This window comes from Silurus meridionalis, chromosome 1, assembly GCF_014805685.1.
Source record: "Silurus meridionalis isolate SWU-2019-XX chromosome 1, ASM1480568v1, whole genome shotgun sequence".
NCBI classification, from domain to species: domain Eukaryota; kingdom Metazoa; phylum Chordata; class Actinopteri; order Siluriformes; family Siluridae; genus Silurus; species Silurus meridionalis.
Genome location: NC_060884.1, coordinates 781,706 through 800,000, shown reverse-complemented (window position 1 = coordinate 800,000; position 18,295 = coordinate 781,706). Strand labels below are relative to the sequence as shown.

The 18,295-nt window shown below is 40.1% G+C and overlaps 2 long non-coding RNA genes across 2 annotated transcripts in view; both read left to right on the top strand.

Annotated features, from left to right (window-relative positions):
* LOC124391920 overlaps positions 1 to 2,308 on the top strand; it is a 14,948-nt gene extending 12,640 nt beyond the window's left edge. The window contains exon 3 of the long non-coding RNA XR_006927062.1: positions 650 to 2,308. This is a non-coding gene — a long non-coding RNA (uncharacterized LOC124391920). The remainder of the gene's footprint in view (positions 1 to 649) is intronic.
* Positions 2,309 to 13,228: 10,920 nt separating this feature from the next.
* On the top strand, positions 13,229 to 16,001 carry LOC124389338. The gene is made up of 2 exons (XR_006926572.1): positions 13,229 to 13,488; positions 14,780 to 16,001. It is a non-coding gene; the product is annotated as an uncharacterized LOC124389338 (long non-coding RNA).
* Positions 16,002 to 18,295: the final 2,294 nt, after the last annotated feature.

Sequence of the window (18,295 nt, the reverse complement as noted above, 5' to 3'; positions counted from 1 at the left end):
TGTGTGTGTGTGTGTGTGTGTGTGAAGGGTGCCAACTCATGGAGCCATTGAGCCCATGTTCACTCTGTGTGTGTGTGTGTGTGTGTGTGTGTGTGTGTGTGTGTGTGTGTGTGTGTGTTAATGCATATATGTATGAGGTGTGGTACTCTGGTAGGGTGCTGGTAGAGGTATTGAGCATGCCTGTGTTTGTGTGTGTGCACGTTTGCATGTTATGGAGTTTGGAATGGGGGTGTGTGTGTGTGTGTGTGTGTGTGTGTGTGTGTGTGTTTAACCCAGTAACTGATTCTTATACATGCTATAGGAAACCTGTTTATTTATACCTGTTGTTTTATTTAACTGTAAATACAACCACACACACACACACACACACACACACACACACACACACCCCATTCCAAACTCCATGCACATATACCTCATATACACATGCATACACTTTTATACCCAAACACACATACACACACCATACAGAACTATGCTCGTGTCAGACATGCTTTCTTGAGTTGTGTGTTTATGCAGGATGGACTGTGATTGGTCAGAAGGTGTTGATTAATTATCTCTGGCAGTTGCTCAGGTTTATATTAGTATGAATGCCTCCCACTGATTATATAATGATACAACCACTGGTTCCTGTTTTTCATCTCCACAGCACTGACTGAGAGTCGCCGAGGTCACACCAGATATGTCTGAAAATAAACTAGAGGAACCAGGAGAACCAGAGCTGGAAAGTAGAATTAGAAACGTGCTGGAGACTCGAAGCTGATTTAATTCAAAAGAAGCACGGGTTAAATTATCGTGGGCTGGAGAAATCAGAAAGAAGAAAACAAACATTCTAAAAGCATTTGGATAAATATATAGCACATAAAGAGTCTAGAAAAGGGGGCGGGGCTAGAAGCAGATCACTAAGTGTAATAGCCTGAAAATGGGCGGGGCTAGAAGCAGATCACTGTATAAATAAGTAAGAGTTACACAGGGTGTTTATCCAAACATAAACCTCAGCATGTTTGTCGAGTTTTTGCAGCACAGGAGGCTTTATAAACATTAATAATGAGATGCAGAAATAGAAAAGGGTAAACGTGTAATCTTTTGTGTGTGAATGCTCATTAATGTGGAGTAGATGCTTTGGTCCTGCTGGTGGCGCTGGGCCTGTGAAATCCTGTTTATCATTATATTATCATTAATCATATACATTGATTGACTGTAGCTCATGGCTTCAGAGAGATGTGTAAGCACTTCCTAAAAAGAGAAGTAATGGGCGTTGCCTGACATGCGCAACATGGAAAATATATGTAAAAATACGACCAATCACAGGTTTGATTGTGTCACATGGAGTTCCCACAGTTAATGTGAACAGTGAAGAGATAAAAAATTGTCTGCCACACCCATTTGCTCTGCAGCTACATTTCCTGTTGACGTTCATGAATTCTTATTCAAGAGCATGTGACAAAAACCCAAGAATTTTTTAATGTTTTAAATATTTTAGCTGAAATCTGATAAAATAAGGACATGCGCGTTAGATTTGGGTGTAGTTTGCGTTAGGAAATTGTAGCACCTCTTGTTCGTAGCTTCGCACGTCGTCATTTTGGAGTGTCACAATTTGTGTACCGCCCACCTGCACACAGGCCACGCCCCCTGGCATTGCAGCTGTGTGTTGATGATAATATTGATTTTACACTTCATTTAAATCAGGTGTCTGTTTGTTTAATTTTGGCCTCCGCACTATAGCAGAATTGTGTGTGTGTGTGTGTGTGTGTGTGTGTGTGTGTGTGTGTGTGTGTGTGTGTAAATTAAGTGCATTTTATAAGCATGCATTCAGATCCCTAAGTACAAGCGTTTACTTGTGACTAATGCAGCTGAAGAAAAGAATTTGTGTGTGTGTGTGTGTGTGTGTGTGTGTGTGTGTGTGTGTGTGTGTGTGTGTTGAAAGACTCACACTGCAGGAATTTAAGTTGTGTTAAAGTGGTGTGTGTGTGTGTATCTTTGCTTGCCTTCTGCCTGAGGCCAAACTCTGTCTCATGACCAAAACAGTCGAAGAGCAACCAGAGCGTCAGGCCGTGTGTGTGTGTGTGTGTGTGTGTGTGTGTGTGTGTGTGTGATGGCTTTAGCGTCCCTAAAACCTCACAACTGACAAACTTTCAGTTCTGGTTTTAAGACCGGTTCTGATTGTTTATAGGTGCCAATACTTACAGACGTTTCATTCATAATTATTTAAGACTTTCGATGTGATTCACTGAAGGGGAAAGGATGCAGGAATCTCTCTCTCTCTCTCTCTCTCTCTCTCTCTCTCTCTCTCTCTCTTTAATCTGTTCTCACTCCAACACAACACCAGCCTCAGTAAAGAGATGAGGGAAGTGTGTGTGTGTGTGTGTGTGTGTGTGTGTGTGTGTGTGTGTGTGTTTGCCTTCATATTAATAACAAAAAAAACACTGCCATTTTTCCTCTCATTTGCATATTAATTTTGCTTATCGCTCATTGACCAGCTAGCTAAAATTAAAGGCAACTAATTGGCTAATTCTCTGTGGTATTATTTTTTCTGTTTGTGCGTCAGCGCTTTCCTTTTGTTTGCATAAATTCATAAAAGTTCTAATAATTTATGAATGTTATCAAACCAGCTGCTTTGAGTTTGTAATTGTGAAAAAGACACAATATCATAAATGCGATATCTCCATTCCAACAAAAACAAACACGTAGCTTATCACGTACGGCAATATAAACCCTGTGGTCAAAACTATTGGGACACCTGCCATTTCCAGTCCTATAGGACGTCTTTGGATTCGCTGGCATTACATTTCCTAAATCTAGTGGAACAGCTTCCCAGACGAGTGGAGTTTATTAAACAGTAATTGGGGACTACAAATGAAATGGGATGTTGAGAAGCAGCATTTACCAAACTTATGCTCAGATGTCCATAAACTTTTGGCTACCTACCGCCATATAGCTACACCTAAACATTAGTGAAGTTTTGGTATAAGAATTCTCCTGTCCTGCCGTCCTGATGCTAATCTCAGTCCTGTGCGCTAAGCCATGGGTATGAAAAATGTAATGAAGAAAGTTGAACTGAGAAGCGAACTCTGAGGTACTCCTGTGTGTAATAGGAAATATTTTATAAGAAAAATATGACTTTTAGTTAAATAAAAAAAAAAGAATAATCACACAAGGAAGTAATTGTACAGTGTTTATTCAGAATGCAGGACTTGATTGTCTTGCCTGTACACACACACACACACACACACACACAATACAATACAGGTGTATTCACACACTCACTTGAGCAAAAGAAGTAGGCATCGCTAAAAGGCAGCCAATCACAGCACTGCTTTGTTTTTTGTGACTGTGGGGTGAAGCTCAGCACAAAATAAACTCGTTAATGTGTAACGTCTCTCTCTAACTAATGACTCGCTTTAAGGTGATCTTTGAGTCTGTTCACTCTGAAACAGTCTCTCTACAGTTTCTCTCTACCACTGAATCACAGCAGCCACGTTAATGACCTCATTCTGCACAAATCAGATTCTCACTCAACCTGGGCTTGCAGATCCCAAAGCCTAGTATTCCACCACTTCCACCATTCTGGGATCTGCTCTGGAATACGCACATTCTCCTAGGAAGCTCCTCCTGAAAGTCAAGCCCAGGTTAAGTGAGAATCTAATCTGTGACATTTTCAGAATGATGTCATCAACATGGTGTACATTTTGATTGGATATTTCTTGTGTGTATTGTCTCATTGTACAATGATTAAAATGTACTTCTGATCAGAAGTTTGTGAGTTCAAATCCCAACAACATGAGTCCTTGAGCAAATACCTCAACCAACAACTGCTCCATTATATGAATGAAATAAATGTAAGTCGCTTGGATAAGTTGTGAAATGCTGTAAATCTAGATGGATCATCAGTTCTGATAAAGTCTCTCCAGACAGACATCTCTCTGTGGATGGCAGCCAAATGAGATTCGGTCTTATCGAACAGGATCTACACCAAGTCCACATCTTGTTCCCACAGATCTTCCTGGAGAATGGCTTTTATCGTGCCAAGTCCTCAAAACAGCTTTCCTGGATGTCGATCAGTGTTTAGTTCATCGATAATCCAGGAAGTGAAGGTTCTTAATATCCTTCGCACGTCTGTCATCCCACTCCTCCGTTCACACCTTCCACGTTCATCCCTGGACGCCACAGCCCGATTCTTAATGACACATTTACATTCAAATCTAAATAGAACAGAATCTGGAACAGAACGTCCTCACGTCTCATCAGAAACTCTAAACTGACACGGTTCGAATCGTGAGCAAATGAGTGCACAGGGAGAGAAAGAGACTTGTCTTTTCTGGAGAGAGAGAATCCTTGAAATCTGGATTCTGGTTTGTCATAAGATGTTGATTAACTTTTTGTAACAGCAGCTCTGACGTTAGCACCGGTTTATGTTGACACTCAGGTTCTGTGTTTGTGTGAGATACGGTATTGTGCACAAACGCACATGTGGTGAAGTCTTGTGATCTGAGGAACTGGTTTAGGGAAGGAGTCTCCAGTGCGAGCGTTTTGTAAAGCTGGAAGGGTCGAGGATCTTACCGAGGAAAAGTTGTGATTGCTGTAGAAGAGTGAGGACTGAGGGGAGGGTAGTCATGGTTACAGTGTGCAGGTCAGGTGACCATGTTGGCTTTTGTTTTCATATAAGCAATTTATATATATATATATATATATATAGTAGCAACTTCGAGTTCTCCAGCACAGAGATTTGGCGTTTCTGCTCCTGTGATATTAAATCCCCCCACAGCTAAAATCCTCCTGAGCTGTGAAAAGCTGTGTGATAATGGATATGTTGCACTGAGTGTGATTTATTAGAGTGTTGCACAAACACATCATGTCACTGAAGACTGAAGAAGAATCGTCATAGCCAGAAGACAAGTTCCACCCAGAACATCCTTAAAATATCTCTCTCACTGATGTGACAAGACGTGATTACGAGTACAGGACGGTTCAGGGCTTTCAGATTTACGACAAACTTCAAAAGCAGTGAAGGTGTCAGAATATTCCACACAAACAACCTCTTGTTCTGCTCACGTGTTCTTCACTTCTCAGTAGTTTTACTAGTCATTTCAGTGGTAACGTTCATAATCTCTTGACACTTTAATGGCCAATAAACGAGCTCGTTAAATATCTAATGTTCCCAGTCACCTAGCAGCAGCGTATACACAGTTCTAACTGCTGTTCAGTCTTCTTCCACCATTGTGACACCGCTGCCGTCTCATTTTTAATGAAAGATCGAAAAATTCACGCAAAAACTAAAGTATTCACACGTGGAAGAGACACTTGATAATTTTACGCCGGTGAGAGCTTCACTTGGCGAAGAACCCGCGAATTCGTGCCAAGTGAATACGTGATCGATAGGAGATGCAAAGTCACGAACAGATTTTATAATGCTACGTTAAAAAGATTTCAAAATCTAAGATTGAGATTAAAGTCGTTGCAATACGAGAATAAAATATTTTGATAACAATCACAGAATTGTGAGAAACGTTTCACTGTTTTGCATAAAATAGATGTGGAGGATTTGTTTAGATCTTTAGGTGAGGTTTAGGTGAAGTCAGGCGACCAGTGGTCGAGTCCATGGTTTCATCCGCGTGCTGTTTCTCAGACTATGAGGATGATTAAAGAAATCGACTCTGATTGGGTTAAACACCGGTGCGCTCAACGCTTTATTCATGTATTATTACAACTTTATACCCGTAATCTTCGATTTATATATTGTTTACGTGGCACTAAAACACTTAAGAAATAAGAAATTGTCATGTGATCGCGGCTTTGAACCATAAAACTCGGCACAAGATGTTGGTTGCTTAGGACACGACGACAACTAAAGTAAACAGATCTAAAAGAAACGTTCTGCGATTCATTCGTGGAAACTCATTTGTACCTTTTTGAAGTCACAGTTACAGAAAAAAGCCAAAGTGCTGCATCTACAGAGGGGGACAGAGAAAGTGGCACGTGCGGCGGCGTTTTCAGTGTGAGGAAAGAACGTTGTGGAGGTCAGGGTGAAGTGGAGTGTGAGGTGAGGTGAGGGAGGTGAAAGCACACATTTCCCCCGAGCCGAGTGTGCAGTGTTTACGCAGCCTGCACTCCTGCACTCCCATATTCAGGCACATTGTGCAACATTAACGCACAAAAACGCCTGTTTGCTCCCGAGCCGGATGCTCTCCAAACTCCACACCTATTCCCACCTTGAGATTCTCCGTCCTGCCTTCGAGGCCACTGAACACCACGGGCATCAGTGACAGCTGCTCAAAAATCAAATGAGGTCACGTTCTGGAAAAAAAAAACATTGTAATATAAATATCAGTGAGAAATCGTTGAAGGTTGTGAGGGATACAGCAGGACGTCACCCGAGGAAAGAAAGGGAAGAAAAAAAACGACCACAACACACACACGTTGTAACCTCTCATATTTGCACAAGAGGCCGTCGGACGAGGTTTCCACCAACCACCAAGCAGGTTGGGTCGGTTTTACACTCGAGGGGCTCCAGGAGGAGTGGAGGAGCGTGCGGGGGAAAGCGAGGGAGAGAATGAGGGAGGGGGCTGCACTCGTTCACCCTTGCTTTTGTCAGTTATGTTTACTCCTCTCCAAATCCTCCCTCCTCAGCGCCGATCGTCACACAGCCGGAGGAGCAGAGCCTGGAGTCTGTACCTGAACATGGTGCGTTCTCAGGGCGTGTCTGGATCCATCTATGACTCATGAACCCCCATCGCTTGGATCGCTGGAATCTCCACCGGTTAGTTCTGGGCGTCAGCCGACTCGGGCTCATTATTTATCCACGCTGTTGTTCTGTAAAGGGGGAAAATATCGTTTTCCTGCAGAACAGTTTCCTCAGTGCCTGAGGAGCTTTTAAAGTTTAGGAAGACAATAAATCAGCGACTTCATGGGGAAGTACGGAGACGCTGCAGAGTCGATATGAGACAGGAACAGGAACAATCAGCTCTCAGGACACAGTCACATTTTCTCTCAATTATAATTCGCTTTTCTGAATCAGAAACGACACTCAATTATTCAGAAAGAAATAATGGATAAATTACTTACATGCATCACAGATGTTGCAAACATCTCACGCAGACGGCAACCTTTGCTGAGGACATCAGTTCATTCAACACAAAAAGTCTGTTCTTATCAAAATTATCGTAATTATTGGCACCCTTAATAGCGATTATGAATGAAATGCATTTGTATTGGACTTTACGTCCACTGAGGGTTTCTTTAGTGTGAAATGAGATCGAGCACAAATCTGTCAGTCGTTTTTAAAATTCTGGATCGAATTTAATCACACGATTTGGAAAAGTCTTGAGAAACGAATCGTCGGTGTCCGAGGCTCGGCTGCTGCTTGTCCTCCTTAAAGTAACCCGTGCTGAATTATTGTTAATGATGAATGTGGGTTCGGTGGGGAGGGAAAGAAAAGCGTCCAGGGTCTGCTTGATCTGGATCCAGTGCAGGGACCAATCAGTAGCGGAGTAGGCTTGGTCATGTGATCAGTGTATGAGATTCCACATGTTTGGATGAGTCAGTCTTCCCTCTTTTCTCTCTGTACAGAGAAGAGCATGAGCCTGAGTCATCCACCATCGTCTCACACACACACAAGCAGTGAATCAGCCTCAATCTCCCTCTTTTTCTCTCTCCGTTTCTCCTTATTTCTCTCTGTCTCTCATTGTCTCTTTCTCGATCTGTCTGTCGCTCTTTACTCTTTCTCTCTTTCTTTTAGACTTTTTCCAGAGGAAGAAGAATTGCTTTGTGTGTTGGGGAGAAAAAGCTAAGGAGATCAGTCTGGTATTCCCCCAATCACATTCCCAAAATGCTCTCACACACACACACACACACACACACACACACACGAAGATGGACAGAAAGAGAGAGACTGAAAGAGTTTCAGAAAGAGATAGAGGGATGAGTAAAAGAATGAGATGGTGAACATGAGAAGATGAATCATGGACCTGAATGAGGACAAACACACACACATACACACACACACACACACACACACACACACACGGAAACATTTAACTGCCTTGAACATCTCCTATTACAGTCACAATCCTCAATTCCCGAATCCTAAAATCCAGCTGTGTGAGATCGCAGAGCGACGGCGTTTTCTCGTCCGGATCATCGCTGAGCATTGCAAGAGCAATAAGGATTTTCAGGGGCATTATGACTGAGTTAGCAGAACACAGCTGCCCCTAAAAGTCCCTCACTTTTCTTGCTGCCTCGTTCACGTCGTCGTCGTCGTCTCTCATCACACACACACGACTTCTTATTGACCTTCCTATAAATCTCCATGTTGCATGTTCAGTGCACTTGAACCTGACGCCTCACTTTTCTGCTTTTTTTTAACAAGACAAAGTCTGGACTCGTCGCATGCTCGAGGTTACTGAGTTCGCCAGGAAGCTAATTACGCCGTTTTCTTCCCACGTTGTTCAATAAAACACAAAGCACAGAGGCGTGTTATAGGAAGAGGACCTGCGTGTATGCTACAGTTGAGCATCACTCTGAAAAAAAACAACAACTGCATGCTAATTTCTAACCAATTCTGTTAATGTGACTTTCCTAAAATGCAGATTCCTTTTTTTAATTTTACACTCTGAGGTTAAAATGAAACCAGGTCACACCACGGCGCACTCAGGTTCTGGATTCTGATTGGTCACGTGTTGATTCTTGATTAATTCTCTGAAATGATCATAAAAACCTGCACGTACTGTACACTGTGAGCTGTAATGAAACGGTCTTGAAACATTTACAGAAAGAGTCTCCAGTGTCAGAGTTTTCTTCATCTTCAGGACTGACGAGTTTACGCTACTCACTGACACGAGTGTGAGGAAACGAGTGTTTATCGCTGCTATAACGGAGGAAAGAACCCGCCTCACACTCGTCCTCTAACATTAATACCTGCCACTCGCTGCTCTCTGTATAAGTCCCAAAAGACAAATAAAACACTTTGGGTGATGCAGTTTTAGGGAAATAATCAGCCTCTAGGTGCTAACGGTAACTTCGCTCTTACACACACACACACACACACACACACACATAGTGGTTTATTCCTGATTCACATTTCAGGTCAGTAAGCCAAGTGTCAGACTAAAAATAGTACTGTGTGTGTGTGTGTGTGTGTGTGTATGTGTGTGTGTGTGTGTGTGTGTGTGTGTGTGTGTGTGTGTGTGTGTGTGTGTGTTTACTGGTGATGTTATATTCCAGTGCATGTATAAACAATAATGCTAATAAGATGAGTTGGAGATAATTTATAAGCTGATAAAAGGCTTGGACTTAGACAGAATAAGAATCGCTGCTGTTTGGACACAGTTGTGTGTACAGATGTGTACAGGTGTGTACAGATGTGTTAGGGTACATCACATTTGCATGTCTCTTTTTCTGTCTTTGTTTTATTAATTTAATTAGACTGCAGTTCGTGCACTTACACAGCTCAAGACGAGCAACTAGGGTGCCAAAACTTTTGCTCAGGCATTGCTATGTTCTAGTTTTCCATGTTAATCAAGTTTCTGTTATCTACTGAAAAGAAAAGGTCCACGAGACACATGTATCAGGTTGCGGTTGAACAGCTCTGTCCTGAAGATGCACATTTCTCCTCACTCGCTCGAGGAAAGTGAAGCGTCAGAGGAATAAAACAGAGTTAATGAAATCTGTTCCTCAGGAAAAAGAAATCATGTGATGTGTGTGCTACTGTATGTATTTCTAACACACACACACACACACATACGTAAATAGTACAAATAAACATGTATAAAACGCTGAATGCTCCACGCAGCCACGCCCACATTCACCTGTACAGCGTTACTAATCTGAATTAAACAAACCAACAGATTTTTATTTGCGTTTAATTTACTTTCAGCTGCTTTCATTATTCAAATAAATGTCAAATTTAATTTTTTTTTATCACTAATTGCTTTCATTTTTTCAATTAGTTTCATAATTTACTGGGTCATTAATGTGGAATAATTCATTAGCACCAAAACTTCAATATTTTTTATATTTAAGACATAAATATTAAAGAATACTTAAAATTTGCTGAACATTTAAACATAACTTTCATTGGTTTATTTATTTATTCTTTATATATATATATATATATATATATATATATATATATATATATATACTAATTTCACTTATTTTTCTTTACAATTATTTAATTATTTATATAAATAAACAATTTTCCAACAGTTTTTAAATTAGTTAATTTCTTGACCATTCAAATAAAAATAGGATTTTATTTAATTATTTATACTTAATGTTCAACTTTTATTTATTTAATTGTTCCTTTGTTCATTTTTTTTACTTAAAAAGTTACTAAAAGTTACTCATGTTTGTTTGTTTTTTATGTGTTTTTATTTGTTTTATATTAAATAATGGTATTTTAGCTTTCAGTTTTAAATCTTTATTAATATTCATTCTTTTTTTGTCTTTTGTTTTTTTTATTTGTAGAAGATATTTACATTTTTAACTTCTGTTCTTGTAATTGAAAGCTTTTTTGCAAAATGTCACATATCTATATATCTTTTTTATTTTTATGAAATCGGTTCTTAATTATTACATTTCACATGACTTTTATACAAACTTATTACATCATAACACCAACATATGTAATGCTTTATTTATACATAAATATTTTTTTGCTTTGCAATTATTTAAATATTAATTTATACTTGTTTTAAGTGAATTTATTATTTATCGCTTTAGTTTTTATGAAGCAATAAATGAATGAACGGGAAGAAAGTGTGTGGAGTGAATGAGTGGAGTGTGTGGATTAAATGAGTGGAGTGTGTGGAGTCTCTCTCTCTCTCTCTCTCTCTCTCTCTCTGTTTATACGGAATGAAACGTTAGTGCTCAACTTTTTGCTCTCTTTTTTTCCCATTGGCAGTTTAATGAGGTCCTCAATCCGACATTTTCGGATCATCAGATCAGATCTGATCTGACTCTGAATGTCCAAGTTTTTCCTTCTAATTTAAAATAAGGACATGTCCGAGCTCCTCTCTCTCTCTCTCTCTCTCTCTTTTCTCCCTCTTTCAGCGCTAAGCTGACGCAATCAGAGAGAAACATGCTCAGGAATGTGGTGATCTAAATAAACCTGAATGCCTGGAATTTAAATATGTAATTTATTAATTAAATATTAATAATAATGTTAAAAATAAGAATAATTCGGCGGTTTAATTGGACAATCACATTGCCATCCGTTCTGATGTGAGAGCTCGCGCTGAGTGTGAAAGTGCACTGGCAAGTCCGACACAAGAGAGTGTGTGTGTTTGTGTGTGTGTGTGTGTGTGTGTGTGTGGCTCTTTTTCTCGTCCAGGTGAAGGACAGGGCGCTGCTGAAGTGCCGCAGGTCACCAATGCGCCGGAAACTGGGACTTTGTAGGCCAGTTGATGGAGAAACAGATTCACTCAGCTTGCCCGCAAAGCCCCAGCCTCAGACACACACCTCTCTCTCTCTCTCTCTCTCTCTCACACACACACACACACACACACTCAAACATGGTTAAATAAAAAGCCCACCGAGACCAGTCGCTTTTCTGTGCATGTACATGTTACCTGTGTGTGTCTCTCTCTCCGCGTGTCCGCGTGTCCGCGTGTGCGCGCTCCGGTGGAGGAAACAAAAGGAAGTGGAGACGGAAATCAAATATTGTGTGAAGTTACAGCTCCGTGTGATCATCCGCCCTCCTCTCTCGCTCTCTCTTTCTCTCTCTCTCTCTGTCTCTCCCTGTCTCTGAGTGTGAGACCCAGTGTGTGTCCCTCCATCCTTATTCGAGTGTGAATTAAGAAACAGCATCCACAGGGACCGGTTGCAACATTCCCAAAAAAGACCGATAGACAGACAGAGAGAGAGAGAGAGAGAGAGAGAATGTGCATGCATGCTGTCATCCATCCAGGAAAGAAATGAAACGAATAAGGAAGAGAAGGATCCATGTGTACAGACGCTCCAGTGCGCAGTTGTCTGTCTCTCTGTCTGTCTGTCTGTCTGTCTGACTGTCTGGCGTGTGCGTGCGCACAGCGCGCGCCTTCAGACACAGCGACCTCACCCGCGCGCCGGGGATGATGATGATGATGATGCAGGGGCACCAGGTAGCGACGAATCCCACTGGTTTTATACCGTGTCTGGGTGATTCGGCAAAACTGCTCTGAGGTTGCCAGATTGTGAGGTATCTCATATACCCTAGATATTTTATTTCAATTTGGATATACTGAAAGGTTGCCAGATTAGGCGCAACTTTACATTCACTGATGATACGTATTTGATCAGGCGATACTGTGAGGTTGCCAGTTTGGAATCAATTCCACAATAACTGGTTATTTTAAATTGATTTGGGGATCGTGTTAGGATGGTAGTTACATGGTAGTTATCTCTCAGGCTTGCAGCTCACATGAAATGAGGCATGGACACGAAAAGATCAACACAAATGTTAAACGTCTATAATGTCATGCTGATGGTTGTAAAAATGATGATGATTTTAGTCTGTTCAACTTTCACACTAAAACCTTTATCGAGACCGACCATCTCTCATAGTCTCAGAGATCAGTTTCACTAACTAGACAAACTAATAGCATGATACAGCTGCATTACATTCTGGGACGTTGAGTCCTGCTGCTCCATTACTTCTTCTCTCCATTACTTGGTCTGAATGGTAAGATTGCCAAATTGTGTGCAATTACACGCAATTAAACCAGAGGAAACTGAGAATCCGTTCAGCAGAAGATTTTCGCACTACAACGCCGCCTACTGGTGACTAATTACCATACAGCACTCATTTTACACAGTGAAATCACAAGGCAACAAACTCAGTGACCTACTCTATTATTATAGTAAAACAATAATGTATAATAATAAACCTGAAACTTGAAGCATGTATAAAATTATCTGTAACAGAATATAATGGATAAAATACATAAAAAGTAAAATACATTAACATTTTATTTTGATCTGCATAGTTTTATGACGGTACGTCGAATATTATGCGGTCTTTGGCGACGTCTTGTGGTCAATGTATGTAATTACACTACACGCTTGTGATACATTTAAAAATCAGTTAGAAATATAATATATTGTGAAAAAACTGAACAGACTGAAGGCATGTAAACATGTGCACGTATATACATTTGTTTCATATATATTACGAATTTCATTAACATTTTAAAATAATTGAGTCATTTATATTTGTACATTACAAGGTGTAATGAATAGTAAGTTCCCCCTCATACACACTCACAGCTCACAGCAAATCGGCTTCTGATTTCTATAGTTTTGCCTGATGTTTATTGTAATTATTGTGTGTCACGTGACTGTTGAGGTGAAGCCCCGCCCTGTCCGTGGTTCTGGGCGGAAACGCGGCATTGGACCGGGATTAAATAAATCATCACCCGATTATTATAATAAAAAAAAAACAACTGGAGCATTTCGGCATCACGGATGATTAGATGTTCATCTCCATCACATCACATCACCTCAAGATCTTCAGTAAGTGTGTTTAAACTCCAGTGTTTGTAGGAAATTCGAACATTATAAATAATAACACTAGTGAATCACGCAGTCTAGACGCCGGAGTGATGACGTCACATCGACGCCGGAAGTGTATCCCGCTGTTTTTCTTTTTTATTCGAGATTTTATATATAAAATAAAATAACTGCAGTTTTTTTCAGCTTTACTGGCAGTCAAACATTTATATCTTTAAATTATTGTTTTTTAAGCAAATGATAAAAAAATTCTATCAGTTTATAACTTTTATAACTAAATTTAATACTGCGGTACATTTATAAACACCTGTGCGCGCGCGTGCAGATACTGTCCATGTAATAAGAACAATATAAAGTGCAGAATTTATACAGAATAAAATATTTCTGTATGTTTACATCTGTCTCTCTCTCTGTCTGTCTCTCTTTGTCTGTGTCTCTGCCTGTCTCCTTCTGTCTGTCTCTCTCTTTGTCTCCCTCCCTCCCTCTTTGTCTGTGTCTGTGTCTTTGTCTGTCTGTCTGTCTCTCTCTCTCTCTCTCTCTCTCTCTCTCTCTCTCTGTCTCCTCTTTGTCTAATTCTGTATCACTCTCTGTCTGCCTCTCTTTGTCTGTGTCTCTGTCTGTCTACTTCTGTCTCTCTCTCTCTCTGTCTCCCTCTTTGTCTGTGTCTGTGTCTTTGTCTGTCTCTCTCTCTCTCTCTCTCTCTCTCTCTCTCTCTCTCTCTCTGTCTCCCTCTTTGTCTAATTCTGTATCTCTCTCTGTCTGCCTCTCTTTGTCTGTGTCTCTGTCTGTCTACTTCTGTCTCTCTCTCTCTCTGTCTCCCTCCCTCTTTGTCTGTGTCTTTGTCTGTCTCTCTCTTCTTCTCTGTTTCTCTGTCTGTCCTCTCTCTCTCTCTCTCTCTCTCTCTCTCTCTCTCTCTCTCTCTGTCTCTGTTTGTCTCTCCCCCTCTTTTTCTTTTTTTTTGTCATTAATTAATAAATTCTATTTTATTATTGTTTAATAATTGAAAGATGAGATTATTGTTCAACTGTTGATAATAAATAATAATCACACACCAAATATTTTAATATAAAGGTATGAACTCTGAACCTTCTCATGCCGTTCAGGATTCTGTATTTGTGATTATAAATGATACACGTCTCAACAAAAACTTTGCTTTTGCTCATATTTGTGACGTCCCACAAGTTTCTGCTTTAGGTCCAGTCTACTTTTTCTTATTTTCTAAATAACTTACTTCTGTCATGTCTGGATGCATAATAACATTTTTGTTTTCTTTCTGTCTTGGGTTTTTTCCCAGGAGAGACTGCGAGAACATCTTCATATCTGTTAGCTCTCTCTCTCTCTCTCTCTCTCTCTCTCTCTCTCTCTCTCTCTCTCTCTCTCTCTTCCCTATCGAGATGGTTTCTCCCACTTTGAAGGCCCTGGTGGACACCGTGTGGGCAGTGTGGAGCATCGGAGCCTCCATCTATGACTACATCAACACTAGCGCCATGGAGGAGCGAATACACTCCCTGGAGAGCGCCATCACGCTGCATGAGCGTGTTATTGGTTTGCTGACCGTTGCGTTAGTGGCGCTGGTCACTTACATACTGCTGAGGAAACACTAGAGAAACCTGAAGCTCAGGAGAAGTTTATAACGCACATCACGTGTGAAAGACCATGAAGGGTTTTCTTTTCTGGTCTGGTTTCACGACGGTCACAGACACAGAGGGAGGATTTGATGTTACTGCAATGTTTACGGGATAAAAACTATCTAGTGGGCGGAGCCATATACAAATATTTATAACTCGTGCGTATTGTTTATTTTTGTTTGTTGTAAACACGACTTTTAACGTGGATCATGTGATCATTTTACCTACACACAGAGCTTTCTCTTCTCCTGCTTCCATCACCAGTGCTTCAGAAAGGTTTCTGAGTTCTCCTCATGGTGTCTCCACAGTCACTCTTCAGCTCGTGTAGTTGATAAGAGCTCATTTTTATAACAGTGGATGTTTGAGTAGGAATCATCATCATCTCCTGAGCTCTGTATCTCCACTTCTTCTGGGCCTCTGTGTATTAATGAGAGCTTCAGACTCTCAGGAACATTTTCTCATCTATAACTTCAACTGGTTCCTGAACTGAACTGGATGAAAGACGTAACAAAGTGTCCTTAATGTTTATTAATGTTTATTACTCTACTGTTTATCACTACGTTGGAGTGTGAAGTTTATTTATTCTCATTAACTCTTTATGTGGGTTCATGTGTTTTACACTTTTTGTAATGTAAATGTAATTTCTAAAGCATTAGAATGGTGGAAGGTCTCATCAGGTCGTAGATGATCACCTGATACCAGGATCACTTCCAGCACTGACGATTTTAAGCTGCTATTGATGTTTGCAGAGAGAAACTGATGAATGGATCAAAATAATGCTTCATTTTCGTTATGCATTTTATATACGGCTCGTTACATCTACAGTTCTGCTGCTCCGAACTCATTTAATAATAAATTTAATAAATAATAAAAGTTATAAACAGTGAAGCTGTTGGAGTTTAACTCCTGGTGCTGTTTCTCGTTTTTTTTCCAAGTTTGAACATTTTCTGCTCAAATTCATCTTGTGCCTCGAGCTGTTTATTAAAATCTCCATATTCTCCAGAAGTTCCACCACACACAATAAAACTCCTCCATGGAGCTCAGTGAGGTCATTAGGAAATGTGTGCAATAGCACTGAATGGAACTGGAACTGGATGTTACTATGGTTACTATGGTTAAAGGTGTTTATAAGCATTTAGATTCAACTGACAAACACAAACTACCTGCGTGTTCAACACTGAACGCACACCTGAACTTTCAACCAATCACAATCCACGATTCACACCTGTACTACTGCTCAGTGCTGGATTGTGATTGGCTGAAAGTTCAGGTGTGAGTTCAGGGTGTTGAACACGCAGGTAGTTTGTGTTTGTCAGTTTGTAATCACACTTCACTATTCACAAACAGACAGACAGCAACGAAATGCAGTTTAGCATCAGCCAGAAGTGCAAAATGGAGCAATTGGGCAAATTGACAAGTGCAGATAAATATGTAGTATATGTACAACATGTAAATATATTAATATGTAAACATGTAGTGTGAATAAATATAAAGGTTGTAGCAGTGAAGAGACGTGTGGACACTGCTGAAAAGTACAAGCGAATAGTTATAAGTTTTTGGCAGTGAAAAATGTGCAGACGCTGTTGTTAAGGAACAACACGTAGAAAGTTATAAGGTTTTGGTGTAGAAAATAAATGTGCAAACTGAATAAACATAAATATAAATACAGTATATACATAAATGTGAAATATTAGTCAGAATGTACAGTAATTTATTTATAAATAAAATAATAGTGCAGAAATGTACAGTATGTGTAGAGAATCAGGAGTATACAAATACAATATGTAATATGTACATTATACAGTGTTTATACAGTGTTTATACAGTGTTTATACAGTGATCTAACAGTGTAGTGTTCATCAGTAGGATGATGGTGGATGGAAAAAAGCCTTGAACCTGCAGTTCCTGCTGTTCTGCTGTCACTACATTACAAACTTAAGATAAACCTTTTAACTGAGCTGTAGGCTGTTTTTTGTTTGTTTGTTTGTTTGTTTTTATAAACAAAGCAAACTTGGAAAGTGTTAGTTGAAGTGTTTCAGGAAGATGAAGGTCTTCACCTGTCACTTGAAGATCTCCAGGGACACCACTGTTTGGACATCTAGGGGAAGTTCATTCCATCACCTCGGTGCCAGAACAGAGAAGAGCCTTGAAGTGTACTTACCTCTTATTCTGAGAGAAGGAGGTACCAGTGGAGCAGTGCTGGAGGATCTCAGACAGCGTGGTGCAGTGTGAGATGGTGATGGTCCATTTTTGGCCTTGTAGGCAAACATCAGTGTTTTGAATCTGATACGTGCAGCTACTGGAAGCCAGTGGAGGAGCAGCAGTGGGGTGGTGTGGGAGAACTTGGCCAGCAGAGAGCTGCAGTAGTCCAGTCTCTAAATCACAAGAACCTGAAGAAGCACCTGGGCAGCCTGTGTGTTAATAGTATTAGAATAATGATCATTTCTCTGTTCTTTCTTTTGTAAATCACATGTTCAGGTGACTGTCTGAAGTCTGGCAGAAGCAGAATCCAATCAGAGCCCCAGAGATTTTATTTCCAAAGGAATGAAAGTGAAAGTGTGTTCTGTAGGTAAATTGTGGAGAAGAACAGGTGGAACATTTCTCTTCCTCTGCATCACACCATCCCACATGGCTCTTAAATATTTACATTTCTATTTATTTATCAGAAGCCCTCATCCAGAGTGACGTACAAAAGTGCAGACTTACAATACCTTCAGGCTGAACCATCAGAACAGCTGTGAACATGGAGCAGCAGGTCAGAGAACCAATTCATTCAATATAAATCAATATCAAATAGTATAAATATTATAAATATTTTTATTGTGCATAATATACTTTTATACCCTCGACTGTATTTATATATATATTTATACTGTATATTACTAAAAACTCATCCACAGAGAAACCGAGTTGTTAAGAACATTAAAGAATTCTGCACTGCAAAACTATAAAACTTTAATAACGACATCATTTGTGTTTTATAAGATTGAAGGAATAATGAAACAGGTCCACAGTTTCACAGCCTCTGATGAATAAATGGCGTGTGGAAAACTGAATAGACACTGTTTTTTTGTGTGCTGAGTCTAAAATCTATCTAACAGTAAGTTTTGTATAAATATTCTAATGAGCTGTAGAAGAGAAGGTCAGTGTCCTCCTGAGAGCAGTCCGACTTGTTCTGGTTC